The following is a 15,857-nucleotide window of genomic DNA, read 5'->3' as shown; positions in this document are numbered from 1 at the left end:
ATATACTTTGTCACTTCTATCCATGAGCTCTCTCTCTCTCTCTCTCTCTCTATATATATATATATATATAATTTTAATCCCTTGATAAAAGCATAGATTTATGGGTATTCAACTTTCTTTAACAGTGTGTTTATAAAACCCAGCCAAAGTTCATCAGCCTGCTATATTTGAAGATCTAGTTTAGACTTTTAAGAAACCTTCTCATCTTTACTATTTCTCACCCCTTCATTTGATTTCCATCACTAGCAGTATGTATTCTTATAAATTCCAAAGCTAAAAGGGGCAAAAGCAACCAAATTTTCTGCTAACTTAAATTATATTTCAAATGGAAGTATCAATCACCTTTTTATCTTTTGTTTCTGTGATCACAGATTGGTATATCGGCAGATTGGTACCACCTAGAGCAGTGATTCCAATGATAGCAGCACATTGGTATTGCTGAGGAGCCTTAAAATGTGCAGATGCCTGTGTCCCACCCAGAGATTCTGGTTTAATTGGTCTGAGCTGCAGCTTGGACATAAGGATTTTTAAAACTCCCCAGACAGTTATTTTAGCAACCTAGAAGAAAACTTAGGCAATTCAATTCCTTAAAGTAACTCTTATAACTAACTTCTTAGAAAACTCTGCCTGGATTTTCCTCTCATAAATGATACTTAATCTTTAGGGTTCTATACAGAGGTATTGGCTATCCTGATTCAAATAAAATTCAGTGTGCTTTGGGAGCTGGGAGTATAAAAAACACATACTCTATATATATTACAGGTGAATTTGCCAGATTTAACAAATAAAAATAGAGAATGTACAGTTATATTTGAATTTTAGATAAACAATGAATAATTTTTTGGTATAAGTATGTTGCATGAAATATTTAGGACATGCTTATACTAAAAATGTATTTGTTGTTTTTCTGAAATTCAAATGTAGCCAGTATCCTGCATTTTTATTTGGCAGCCCTAATTACAGGACATGCAGAAAATGTTTAGCCATTCCATTTTAATCAAAACATTTTTGTTGACTTGCAACCAATCACCTATGAAACCATTTTGTATAGGTCTAATCAGTTAAGTCACACAGAACAAGCAATCTAGCCAATGTGGCTGAGCCATTTAACTCAATTCACTAAGCCTCCTGGCCTACTTACTCATTTTTTTAAAAAATCACTTTGTCTAAGATATTTATAGAAGAGATCAATTTTAATTTCCTTTACCTCTGGAGTACACAGTTTGTAATTCCTCCAAAAGAGATTTATCAGCTTTCTAATACAGTTCTGGGGTAGAACCTGGGTGCCGAAGGGGTTCACTTCTACTCCAACATAAGTTGTCTGAACTGTCTTTATCTGTAGACCAATTTTCTCTACAGCCCCCTAAGGAAGGAACTTGTTGATTTTGGCAGTGTTTACCTTTCCTACAAACAAATTCAACATTTTCCAGACCGGCTGGCTCTTGAAAATCACATGAGAGCTGGGGAAAAACTGCCTTCAGTCTGCTTCAGAATTCCCCTTCCCCACCTCCCCCCACCCCCATATTCTAGGAAAAGCTTTCTGTTCCCCACAGAGCCTGGAAGATAATCTGTGGAGTCATGATTATTTAGAATCTGTGGAGAAGGCTGTACAGTTCCCTGAGTTAAGTTCTTTTCTATAGCATAGTAGAAGAATCTGTCAGATAAAAAGTTGAAATGTTCCAGCCTTAATTAATAGAAATAGGGACTTTTACATGGAGAATAGGGGGGAAAAACCTGATCTTTGTTTTTCATGAAAGTGAAATGTTTAACAATGTCATTTTAAAGATAGAGAGCAGTAACATTTAGCATATCATATGCTTGCATGTTATTTTCTTTCACTTAGCACTGTTATTCATCTATGCTTTGGAAAGCTTGAATTGCTAGAGTCTTTGTATCCCTTTCATTAGTTAAGATCATCACCTCCTTTCCATCTCCCCAGCCACCTCCAGCCACCCCTCCCTGACTCAGACTAAAATCCATTTAGCATCACATAGCAGCATTAGTAAACCTTCTTACCTGAAAGAATCTTCCTCTGCAGATACTAAGTGGAGGCTTGTGTCACTATTAATCAAGACATTCCAATTTATGTTTTGAAAAAAGAAAGTGTAATGCATTTGCTTATTAGAATTTCCTCACATCTGCCTTTTATATATATAAAAAAATTCAGATTTAATTGAATATTCTCCAAGTTCTCAGTTGATGCGCTAGAGATTGTAATTTTGTTTATCAAAATCGTCTTGATCTGGAAAGTATAATTGACATTTATTCCCCCTTGATATATTTCAGTGTTATCCCTGGTTAATTAAAAAGCAATTTATCTATTTAACAATTTTTTCTCCAACTAATAGCTTCATGTTTTTCAATGTTTAAAAACCAAAGAGTTAATGTCTCAGGCTTTCAGACATCCTTACTGGTTTTTGCCACAACCAGCATCTCCCACCTTCCTTATAGATCTCTTGCAGTAAGCTTCTGCTTCTAGTATATCCTTGGGGAAATGCACATTTGCTCCAATTTGGTTCTTGTTTCTTCTGTTTTCTCTTCTTCCGTTAAATTTTTTTTTCAAATTCAGGCTGCTCTACCAACTGTCTCTTACGATTTAGCCTAACTTCGGGGTGTGTTAGGATACTTTCCCTCTGTTTTCTATTCCTGCTCTTTCTCCCCAGTTCTTCCCTGAAATGCTTTTTCTTTCTCTTCCAAGTGTCTTCTTTGTTGGATTACTTCCTTTCCTTTTTCAGTCCCTCCTCTTTCCTCAGAAGAGCTGTTAACAATGAAATTTACTGTGCTAATTCTTTGGCTTATTTTTGCCAGTCAGGCCAGGCCCTGGCACTACTTTGCTTCTGTCACCTAGATTAGATTGATTACAGGGAAAGGAAGGTGACTGATTTGTAATTCACTGCTGCAGGCATTCTGAAATGTTGGAAACAAACCTGTAACACTTTGATTTAATGCTTTGAAATGAACTTGAATACTGGCCAAATTCACCAATTATTTGGTTTATATGCATAAACCTGAGCTGCGTTTAGGCTTACACTCCTCCTGTCCTGTGAGTCCTGGAGTAGAATTCTCTGCAGGTGAAAGCCAGAGGTCATTTGTGGTTGGGACTCAATATAACTACTTTTTATGGTTTGTGGTATAAACCAAGGGCTGGGAATGGGGAAACGGAAAGGCGTAGATTCTTCTCCTCTTTTCTGCTTTCACAGAATCCATCATTCTGTTCTTCTTTCTAAATAAAGCCTTATCTATACTGAAAATTTTAGAGTTTTAGTTTTGAAATTATCGGTAGTTGAAGTTAGGTAAGCTCTTTTTTTTTTTATAATGATTTTTTATTATATTATGTTAGTCACCATACAGTACATCCCCGGTTTTCGATGTAAGGCTCGATGATTCATTACTTGTGTATAACACCCAGTGCACCATGCAATATGTGCCCTCCTTACTACCCATCACCGGCCTATCCCATTCCCCCCACCCCCCTCCCCTCTGTAGCCCTCAGTTTGTTTCTCATAGTCCATAGTCTCTCATGTTTCATTCCCCCTTCTGATTACCCCCCCTTTCTTTATCCCTTTCTTCCCCTACTGATCATTCTAGTTCTTATGTTCCATAGATGAGAGAAATCATATGATAGTTGTCTTTCTCTGCTTGACTTATTTCACTTAGCATTATCTCCTCCAGTGCCGTCCATGTTGTAGCAAATGTTGAGAACTCGTTCTTTCTGATAGCTGAGTAATATTCCATTGTATATACAGACCACAACTTCTTAATCCGGTCATCTGTTGAAGGGCATCTCGGCTCCTTCCACGATTTAGCTATTGTGGACATTGCTGCTATGAACATTGGGGTGCATATGGCCCTTCTCTTCACTACGTCTGTATCTTTGGGGTAAACACCCAGTAGTTCAATGGCTGGATCATAGGGTAGCTCAATTTTTAACTTTTTAAGGGACCTCCACACGGTTTTCCAGAGTGGCTGTACCAACTTGCATTCCCACCAACAATGTAGGAGGGATCCCCTTTCTCCACATCCTCTCCAACAATTGTTGTTTCTTGCCTTGTCTATTTTTGCCATTCTAACTGGCAAGCTCTTTAGTTTCCTCCATGTTTTTGACCCTTTTTCAAAACATAGTACTTGATACAGCTTTGAACTTTTGTGCTGATTTGAAAAAATTCGCTTCCGTATCACATGGATCAAAATGAAAGCACCGTTGCCCTTGCAGCTTGGGTAACTGACTCTCTTGATAACCGTGCTGTGGCCCTCTTCTACATGTATTAGGTAATGTAGAATTTAGAATTAATATCCAGGCCCCATAGCACTGCTACTGTCAAGTATTGTCATACTGACAATATATAACAACAATTTCTCCCCCATGGAAAATGGACTGTAATGGCCCTAATTGTCAAAGGGGCTCAGAAGGCACATATCAGGTCTGTGCAGACTCAGTGAGTCGGCCCTTGTGTTGGTTAATGTTTGAGGCCACAACAACTACTTGCTGCTGAATAAGCCAGCAGGGACATTCTGGCAACTTGGACATGACTTTATGTGGGATGATAAGAGCGTCCCAGACACAATTAAATCAGACCAGGAACTATATTAGACAATTCTGCCAAATTGGTATTAAAGTAAAATAAACTAGGTCATCATTTATTCCTTAACATTATTTTGGTAAAACTTGATCTAAGTCAAAAGTTTAAGAAAAAAAGCCCCTTTCTCCCTTCTTCCCACCTTCATTGCCTTTGTTCCAAGGAAATGACCTTGATTTTGGATCTACCAGGTTAATAAATTGCTTTTCAGTCAAACTGAAAATGATCCTGGCTGATTTTACAATCTATTGATTTCCAGAACCAATTTGACAAGATCCATGAATTTCCATAGAGAGACTCAACTTCTCTATATAGATGCTTTGAACAATTTACAGAAACTGGATATTTGTAACAAATAATTTTATATTTTGAAGGCTTAAACAACCTAGCCAAATGTGGAAAAATGTTAAGCATCAGTAATAAAAAAAATGGTTAAAATGTTGAACTCATTTTGAAAAGTATTTATTTTGACTCCAGTGTAAAGAAACATTTATATATGACATGCACAATACACAAAATACTGAAACATTACAGGAGCTATGAGTTACACATGCAGGCTTCAAGAGTTTTGATTTATTCGTTAGGAAATGCAAGACTATGGAAATGTTTATATGACATCTGTTCTAAGGTTGGTATGGTACAGTTGGTGTAGCCATAGATGACATGAGGACTAAGCTTAGGAAGAAAAGGTTTATCATAGTCACAGGTCCCAGAAAAAGAGTCACTGCATGCCACTCAGGGCCACCTGGCCAGGAGAGGTGCCAAGTTTTGGTCACGTGGCAGAAGACAAGAAAGAGGGTGAAAGTTAGGGCAGAGATTTTATTGGGGTTTCTGTGGGGAAAAACACAGCAAGTCAGAGTAAAATGCTTAGGATTTAATAATTCTTGGGAACTTTGGGCTATAGGGGTGGTCTGTAGTTGGTGGCCCCTGGCTCAGAGATGACTTAGAGCTTGATGTGTAGTTAGATAAGCAGGTGGCTGGAGTGTAGACTTGGATTGATTAGTTTGTATTTGGAATGTGTGCTCTAGGAAATGGCTAGCCCTTGTAGGGTCTATCCCTCCATGGCCAGGAAGCTTTTTAAGATGTCAAATCATAAAATGCAGAAAATTAAAAAAATTATTAATATAGCATCTTTAGTAACTTTCACTTAAGTTAGGTGCTATGAATGTTAAAATATGTAAAAGTCTTAATTTCTGTATTTCGCAATCTCATACTGTGTGGAATAAGGATGTTTATAAGAGAAATGACTATGTAAGAGAAAAAAATATATATTTTATTATAACATATTTCTTGTTAAAGTAGGAGGGACTAGGATCCAAAGCATACCCTGGGAATAAGGGTCTCAAGTACAAAAAGATGCTGCTTCACTGTTGTACATACTGTTCAATTTAATAAAGTATTATGAATAATTTTAAAACCTTCCTAAGTTTCCATCCTTGGTAAATTCTTACCTCTACTCTCAGAGCTAACTATCTTTTGTGTTTATCTTTCCTTGTTTTTGTTTTTGTTTTTTTTTTTGTCCTTTTTTTTTTTTCATTTCTGAAGTCTGAATAGTGTTTTTAAGACTTTATTTCTTTGGAGGAGTTTTAGGTTTATTTACAGCAAAATTAAAAAGGTACAGAGATTTAACTTTTGTTGATTGTTTCCTTCACTGTGCAGAAGATTTTTATTCTGATATAATCCTAATAGTTTTTCTTTTATTTTCCTGGCCTTAGGAGACATATATAGAAAAATGTTGCAATGGCTAATGTCAGGGACATTACTGCTTGTGCTCTCTTCTAGGATTTTTATGCTTTCAGGTCTCACATTTAGGTCTTTAATCCATTTTGGGGTTTTTTTTGTGTATGGTGTAAGAAACTGGTCGAGTTTCATTCTTTTTTTTTTCTTTTTAAGATTTTATTTATTTATTTGACAGAGATAGAGACAGCCAGCGAGAGAGGGAACACAAGCAGGGGGAATGGGAGAGGAAGAAGCAGTCTCATTGCGGAAGAGCCTGATGCGGGGCTCGAACCCACAATGCCGGGATCACGCCCTGAGCCGAAGGCAGACGCCTAACCGCTGTGCCACCCAGGCGCCCCCGAGTTTCATTCTTTTGCATGTAGCTCCCCAGTTTTCCCAACACCTTTTGTTGAAGAGACTGTCTTTTTCCTATTGGATATTCTTTCCTTCTTCGTTGAAGATTAATTGGCCATATAATTGTGGGTTTATTTCTGGGTATTCTGTTCTATTGATCTATGTGTCTATTTTTGTGCCAGTAAATACACACTTAATGTCCCTTCATGTCTTTTCATGGCTTCATAGCTCATTCCTTTTTAGTGCTGAATAATAGTCCACTGTGTGAAAAGAACTCAGTCTATTAATCCATTGCTTTTCATTTGTGGAGGTTTCTAGCCTCACACTGAGAGACTCTTTCCTCATATATATTCACTCTACTAATAATCCCATCAAATGCATTGATCTATAGCATTTCTTTTTGCTTCTTTCTTAGGATATCCATCTCTGTGCTTACATTGCCCGTATGTTCTTGCATGCTGTCCACTTTAACCATTAGAGCCCTTAGCATATTAGTCATAGTTATTTTAAATTTCCAACCTGAAAATTCCAACATCCCTTCCATATCTGAGTTCCTTCTGATGCTTGTTTTGTCTCTTCAAACTGGTTTTTGTTTTTCATTTTATTATTTTTTGTAATTTTTTTCTTGATAGCTGGATGTGATATACTAGATAAAGGAATTTAGGTAAATATGCCTTTAGTGATGTGATTGCAATGTATGGAGAGAGGGGAAGCATCTTATAATCCTATAAATAGGTCTGTCTTTTGGTGAGCCTGCAACTCACACATGGGGGTTTTTTTGTCCCTCATTCCTTAGTTGAGACAGGATGACTGCAGTAGGCTGAAGTTGAGTATTTCCTTTTCCCTAGAACAGTCAGGCTCTTCTAAACCACCAGTCATTCAAGCTCTTAAGCTCCTTCCCCTAACCAGAATCAGGAGGGGATTTTTCTTTGATATTCACCATGAGAAACATTATAGGCTCTTGAAGAAGGTGAGGCTCCTCCATAACTAAATGGTTTCTCTGGAGTTTTTAACTCTCTGAATTGTCCATACTAATCCTCTGGCAATTCACCAAGTATAATTCAGGTTTCCCTACTCTGGCTTCCACAGTTTTCAGCTCTTGAGTTTCTGCTTTGGTAGGTTGTGATCCTCTGTATTTGCCTGTTGGTCTCTCCAATTTTAAAAGCAATAGTTTGGCCTGTAACTTCCCTTCTCTTACAGATCTAAAAAGAATTGTTGATTTTTCTGTTTGTTCAACTTTTCACTTGCTAGGATGAAATGGCAACTTCCAAACTTCATACATGCTGGCCCAAAAAACCCAGTACTATGTTATTTAGCTTAGCATGTTTTTGACTTTTTTTACAAAGATTTTATTTATTTGACAGAGAGGGACACAGTGACAAAGGGAACACAAGCAGGGGAAGTGGGAGAGGGAGAAGCAGGTTTTCCGCTGAGCAGGGAGCCCGATGCGGGGCTCGATCCCAGGACCCTGGGATCAGGACCTGAGCAGAAGGCAGATGCTTAACGACTGAGCCACCCAGGTACCCCAACATGTTTTTGACCTTCATAGAAAAGGAATAACATATACATATTCTTCCATGTGTCTTTTCATTTTATGTCTTTTCCCTCACTGTTTTGCCTAAAAATTTATTCATGTTGATGAACATAGCAGTGGTTAAATCACTTCAATGTTCTGAGATATTCTGTGCGTGTGTGTGTGTGTATAATTCATCTCTTCCTCTGTCAATAAACATTTGAGTTATGTTCAGTTTTTTTGTTTTACAAATAGCATTTACATGACAATTTTGTACATTTCCAGGTTTTCATGCTTATGCAGAAAAGTTTCTTATGGAATATCTTCTATCATTTATCTATCTTTATCATCATCTGTAACATCTATTATTATTATTAATCATTATTATTATCTATCATCTGTTCATTTTCTCCAGAATGGAATTATTAGATTAAAAGTATACATATCTTAAGTTTTACTTGGCAATGCTAAAATATATTCCAAATTACTTTCCATGGCCTCAGTAACTCTTGATATGATCAAACCTCTTGATTTTTAAAAATTTGATGGTGAGGAAAACAGTGTCTTACTATGGTTCAATTTGCATCATTTTTATTACTAGTGACTTTTGGCTAAATATATTTCCCCTTCTGCAAGTGTCTCCTTATGTAATTTGCCATTTTCTTGCCACTCCTTAATTTATGGGAATTCTTTGTAATTATAATCACTAACGTTTTTTTCAATAATATGTGCTACAAGTATCATCTTTCAATTTATGGCTTTTTTTTAACTTCTCTTTGATCAACAGATTTAAATGTAGTCAAATATGTTAAAGTTTTTCTTTATAATTTACTCTTTTCTTTTTGTATTTAAGAAATCTTTATTTACTATGAAGTATTAAGGAGTATATTTTCTTCTAAATGTTTTAATAATTTGACTTTCACATGAAGCCTTAATCCTTCTAGAACTGATTTTTATGTTAAGTGGTTTTTGTGTGTTTTGTTTTCATGTGTATGAACATATACCCAAGTATTATTTGTTGAATAATTTATTCTTTCTCCATTGACCTATAATGCCACAGATATTCTATGTCAACTTTTCTTATATGCATGGATTTGCTTTCAAGCTCTCTATTCTCTTCCATTGGTCTATTTGCCTACCCCTAAACTAATACTATATTAATTATTGTAGCTTAATTCTATTTCTCGATATCTGACATGCATGGCATCTCAAGTTTTTCCTCCTCTTTCTTCTCTCCCTCCCTCCACATTTCCCTCCTCCCTCTCTTCCTTCTCCTTTCCCATACCTCCTCCTTCTTCTCCCCCTCTTCTTCCTCCTTCTCCTCCTTTGTCTTCTTCATTCCCCCTCCCCTTTTTTTTTCAGTTGTCTTGGCTCTTTTGGGCCTTTTCTTTTTTATGCATTTTAGAATCTACTATCTATCTATCTATCTATCTATCTATCTATCTATCTATCATCATCATCATCTATCTATCATCTATTGATAGATACAGATATCTATACATATACATAGAAATTGCCTTTTGGACTTTTATTCAATCTAAGAAACAATTTGTATAGAAGTGGCATCTTTATTATAGTAAGTTTTCCCATCCAAAATTCATTGTATCTATCTCCTTTTATTGAGAGCTTCTTTAGTGTGTTTTAGTTTGAAATTTCTCCATAAAGATCTTACACAATTTTTATTATATTTATTGATATGTATTTTATTATAGTTTCTGTATAACAAAGTACACCAAAGCTAGTGGATTAAAACAATTTGTTATCATTATTATAGTTCTATGGATTGGGAGGGTTCAAAGGACTGATTCTTATTTGGGTTCTCTCATACAGCATTAATCAGATCATCAAATTGTGATTGGGGTGGGGCTGGTGTGTCCTGAAGGCTCAACTGTGCAGAATTGTGGATTGTTTGATGTTTATTAAACATGTACAAGACTACTGAATAGAAATCAATCTACCTATCTTTTACTGCCTATTTTAAGAATTATTGGCTATATCATGAGTCATTAGGATAAAGACTGGGGATGCTAGCAGTCATTTTTTCTCACCACCTAGAAAGAGCTTATCTGAGAATAATGCAAGCATCCAGTGAGAAGCAGAATCCAGACATGTCAAGATAGCCAGAGCCCTGACAACATCCTTGAGCACCCATATCCAACAGTGTCTAAAGCTATATATCCTATAACCCATTTCAAACTAGGTTAAACAAATGAACAGCCACAAAACAACAACAACAACAACAACAACAACAACAACAAAGAAATTCATTGTCGAAACAAAATAGATGGTTTACTTGCATGGCTGGCAGAAGATCCTAACAGTTGGCTAGATGTTCAACTGGAATTACAAAACAGAGGTTTTATGAACTCTCTATTTGGTCTCTCAGTGCAAATTGATCTTCTTACAATGTGTTGGCTTTGTTCCAAAGAGATTGTCCCATAAGCAAATGTAGTAGGAGCAGGTGTTCCTTTTTTATTTTTTTTTTTGTAAGGGCAGGTGTTCTATGAGAACAAGGTAAAAGCTATACAAATTTTTGCCACCTAGTCTTGGAAGACACAGCATCACTTTGGCTGTACTCCATTGACAGAAACAGTCACAAGCTCTCTCATGTAATGAAAAGAGTATCAAAGCATTTTGGAGCCATATTGTAATACTGCCACACTAGGTAACTTTTTCTTTCTTTTTTGTTGCTATAAAGAAGACTAATGGTGTTTATTTTTTGGTCTTTTTAAAAAAATTAACATATAATGTATTATTTGTTTCAGGGGTACAGGTCTGTGATTCACCAGTCTTTATCCATGACTAATGATACTTTTAACTACTTGCATTTTCTGTTAAGTGTATAAAAATGCAACTAACTTTGGATATTAATTCTATATTCAAAAAGCTTCCTAAGGTATCTTATTAATTTACATAATTTATCTGTAGGTTCTTTGGAGTTTTTCATGTAGGCAATCATATCATCAAATAAGAAATGTTTGTTCCTTTCTTGGCAATCCTTATATATTAAGGTATTATTATTATTATTATTATTATTATTATTATTATTATTATTATTTTATCCAATATTGAAAGCTAAGATATCCAGGATAATGCTGAATAGAAATGGTAATAGTGGGCATTTTAGTCTTGCTCCTGATTTTGAAGAGAATGTTTTCAGATAAGGAAGATTCCTTCTATTTAGTGTTTTGTTTTATTGTGAATAGGTATTAAATTTTATTCAATATTTGTTTTGCATCTATTGAGGTAATCCTATTTTTCTACTTTATTTTGATAGTGGATTTAATTAATAGGATTCCTTAAGTTGAACCACTCTTGTGTTCTTAAGGTAAACTCAATGAGGTCATGTGGTCTTAATATATTATCTTACATTTGTTTTCTTTTATTTTACTTAGATTTCTGCATTTATGTTTTTGAATGAAATTGGCCTGGAATTATTTTTTATCTCATGCTTTTGTCTAGATTTGGTAACAAAATTGTATTGATTTTGGCAAATAGGGAGGGTTCTCTTTCTTTCTTTCCTTTTTCTTTTCTCTGAAAAAAATTTTTTTTCTGTGAATATGTAACTGAATACATCTCTAAAAATATCTGATCCTAGTGATTTCTTTGTAAGGATATTTTGAAGTGTGAATCCAGTTTTCAAAATGGATGTAGCAGGTGAGGTTTCCTACTTCATTTTGAGGTGATTTAAGTAATTTACATGTTTGTAGGCATTTCTTCATTTAACCTAAGATTTTAAATTTATTTGCATCAAGATATTCCTAATATTCTCTTGAAGACTGTCTCTCCTGCCTGACTGAAAATATCCTCTTTTTAGTTCTCAATATTGTTTGTATCTTTTTTTTCCTCAATCAATCTTGTCAGGGGTTTTTCAAGGTTAGTATTCTTTTTGAAGAATTAATTTTCTATCTATTTTATTAACTTCTGCTCTTGTTTATTATTTTCTTACTTCCTCTTGCTTTTAAAATCACCATTAACTCTTTTAGCAGGATCCCACAAGTATTCAAATTCAATATTTTTACCATTTAGTTTGGAATGTTAAATTTCTATTCTATATATATTTTTATCTATGAGCTATTCAAAAGTACATTTTACACATTTCCAATTTATGGGATTTGAAAGTTGTTTTTCTAACTTACTCGTGTAAGAATTAGAGAATGTGTTCTTCCTGATACAAGATTTTTTTGAAATTTTTTACACTTGCCTCATGGCATAGTGTCTTTCAATGTTTCTTAATTTTTAAGAGTTTTGAAAAATATTCTTCAATCATTCCATATAATATCCTATAACTGCCTATTAGATCAAGTTTCTGAATCGTGTTGCTCAAATTTTCTAACATCTACCAAATTTAATACTCTGGGAGAGTTTTAACACATTCCACTATGATGGGATTTCCCATTATAATTTTGTCAATTTTTGCTGTATCTATTTTAAAGTTTAGTTTAATATCATTTTCCTGGTCTACTGAATTTTTCACTGTTATCTAGAGACTATATAGTTGTCTCTAGTTATAGTTGTTTCTTGAAGTCTGGTAATATGCTTCACCAACAAATTTTTTTGAGAGAATACTATTTACCTGCTGTATCTTTTTGTGTAATTTCCTTTCAACATTTTGAAACAGTTTTTTTTATAATGAAATGATTTTTGTATTTTAAGTGGAGATTATTTATATATTCTATTATTATTTGAATATTTAGATTTACTTATACCATATTATTTTTTATTTCTATATGTCTCACTTTTTTTAGGTTTCACTTTTCTTCTACTGTTCAAAATTACTTGTTTTTTGTCATTCTATTTTCCCCTTCTATTTTTATATTTTAATTGTTACCTGAAAAAGTTAAGCATAATAAAATTAAACATAGCTTAATAATGTCTAATGCTAATCAGTATTTTTACCAACTCTGAAAAATTCAAGATCTTATCATGCCAAAATTGTGATGAATTTCTTTCCCTATATATTCTTTATTTATTTTTAAAGACTTTATTTATTTATTTGACAGAAGTAGAGAGAGAGAGAGAGCACAAGCAGGGGGAGCAGCAGGCAGAGGGAGAAGAAGAAGCAGGCTCCCCACTGAGCAGGGAGCCAGATGTGGGACTTGATCCCAGGACTCTACTTAACCGACTGAGCCACCCAGCCACCCTCCACTTTGTATACTTTAATGCAATATTTTAAACTCCACCTTGTTTATTAAATTCTATAAAATGTATTATTGTTACCATTATTATTGTTGTCTATACAACCATTGTTTGAGTGGATTTCTGGTCTAGATTTTTCTTTCTAGAGAATAGCCTTTAGAATTTCCTTTAGTGAAAATCTGTGTTTCAGAAAATCTGTCAATATTTGTCTGAAAAATGTTATTCTCTTCAAAAGATTTTCCTTTTTCCTTAATCATAAAATTATTTGTCTTACTTAACTTTCGGTTTATTCATTCAAATCTTTTTTTTTTTAATTATTTATTTGAGAGAGAGTGTGTGTGAATGGGAGAGGGGCAGAGAGATAGGGAGAGAGAATCTCAAGCAGGCTCCACGCTCAACACTGAGCCCAGTGGGGGCTTAATCTCACTCTCTTGAGATCATGTCCTGAACTAAAACCAAGAGTCTTATGCTTAGCTGACTAAGCCACACAGGAACCCCTCATTTGAATCCTAATTTATTAAATGTTCTCTGACTTGCTTTTTAAGCAATCTACTGGTTTCCAATTTTTAAGTATTATGTGTTTTCTAAAATTTCTGTCTCATTTGTAGACTTCCAGACCTGTCTTACCCTTTTTGATTTTCCTTCAATATTTGGCCACACCTTCAACATTACTTTTTAAATGTATTAAGCATACTTTGTTTATATTTAATATCTGATCATTAAAGGATCTGTAGGATTTCTTAAATAGTTCTATCTTCTGTTTCTACTGATTATTTTTCATAGTATTTTTAATGAGTTTTTTAAATGATTTTTTTATTGCGTTCAATCATCTCAATTTTATTTATAAGACTTTATGGACTGGGCTAAGGTGTTTAAAAGATTTAGGGTGGCTTTAGCCAGGTACTCTATGAATAGCTTTTATATTACATTCTTAGCTTGAGTTTTTTTGGGGGGTTGGGGGCTATAGGTGTAGTGTAAAATCTGGCCTCAAATCTGTATGAGAGCGAATTTGATTGGAAAATATTGAGAAGACATTACACCTCCTCTTCCACACATGAAACCCAAGGTCGTTGCTCTCTGTGGGGAGAATCTGTCTGGCTGTTCTCTTTTCTGGGCTCCATTTGGATTATGAGAGTCTTTTTTGGTGGTCCCAGTTTGGGGTGGTAGTTTTGAACAAATTTCCCACCTTGAGTGGGTCCTACATTTTCTTTCCTTTCCGCACTTCAAACCAATTAAAACCAAAAAGTCTAGGAGCCATCAGGGGTTGGCCGATGCCCCCAGAATAGCTGTTGGCTTTGACTTTACTACTTCTCTGAAGTTTTAATATTTTCAGTGTTTTTACTCTCTGAAAATTCTCTTTACTTTCTTGTTTGACTGTCATGTAAGTAGATGTTTAAATTTTTCCCCCAGTATTTTTGGGTGTTTCTTAAAGGACATATTCCTTTGTATGTCTGTTTCATGAAATGTTAAGTTCCTCTCAAATAAATATATAAAAACAAGGAATTCTCTCCTCACCTTTTTAAATTATATCTCTTATTATCCTTGCATTGCAAAAATATTATTTAAAAAGTAGACTTTAATCATCCTTTCAATTTCTTTACATTCTGCTTTTAATGGAACTTACCTGTAGTAAGACCATCTTCTACTTTTCTGCTGGATAAGTTTCAAGGGAAGCAGAAAGAAATTGGAACGTAGTACATTTATTACAGGGTATTCTTGGGATCAACACCTGCAAAAGGGAAACAATAGAAGCAGATGGAACAGAGGGAGAAACTGAGCTGCAGTGAAATCTCAATCGAACTTCTGCTAATGCAGTGAACTGTCAGAGCTGTCTGCAGTTGGAAAGAGAGGACTGGGACTTTATACCCATATCAATCCGTCATTGGATTTAGGCTGTCACAGGAATGGGGATGTGACCTTAGGTAAGATGGCTTTCTGCAACTGAGGCAAACTCCAAAGGGGGCTGATAGCTGAGGGCTATGTGTTGGCAGCTCTCCCAGTGGCTTAAAAATTATTATATCTTTTATAGCTGAAGGGGGATCTGGGTGGTACATCATGGAGTCCACCACACAACACATACTTATAACTGAATAATTACTTTTTTTTTAAGATTTTTAAAAGATTTTTAAGTAACCTCTACACCCAACATGGGTCTTGAACTCACAACCCTGATATCAAGAGCCATGTATGTACTCCACTGACTGAGCCAGCCAGACAGCCCCATAAAATACTGAAAGCACATATGCACGACACACACACACACAAGCATACACACACACACACACACACACACACACACAGTACTCAAAGTGGAAATTCTTTTAATCAAATGAAGCCAGTGAAGTTCAAGTAAGGCAAAAAACAAACAAACAAACAATTGAGACCTTTATGTTGAATGGAATTATGATCATATTTAAAAGTTGATGTTAGTTTACCCATGAAGGTATAAAATACAGAAAGAAAATTGGTAACTGAAAAAGACATATTCATAATTGGATTCCAGATATGTCTATGTTTTTATTTATTTATTTATTTAAGATTTTATTTATTTATTT

The sequence above is a fragment of the Ursus americanus genome, chromosome 31 (genome assembly GCF_024610735.1).
Source record: "Ursus americanus isolate L20-20 chromosome 31, mUrsAme1.1.p, whole genome shotgun sequence".
NCBI lineage: Eukaryota > Metazoa > Chordata > Mammalia > Carnivora > Ursidae > Ursus > Ursus americanus.
The sequence above is the reverse complement of the archived record's forward strand: the minus strand, read 5'-3'. Positions refer to the sequence as shown.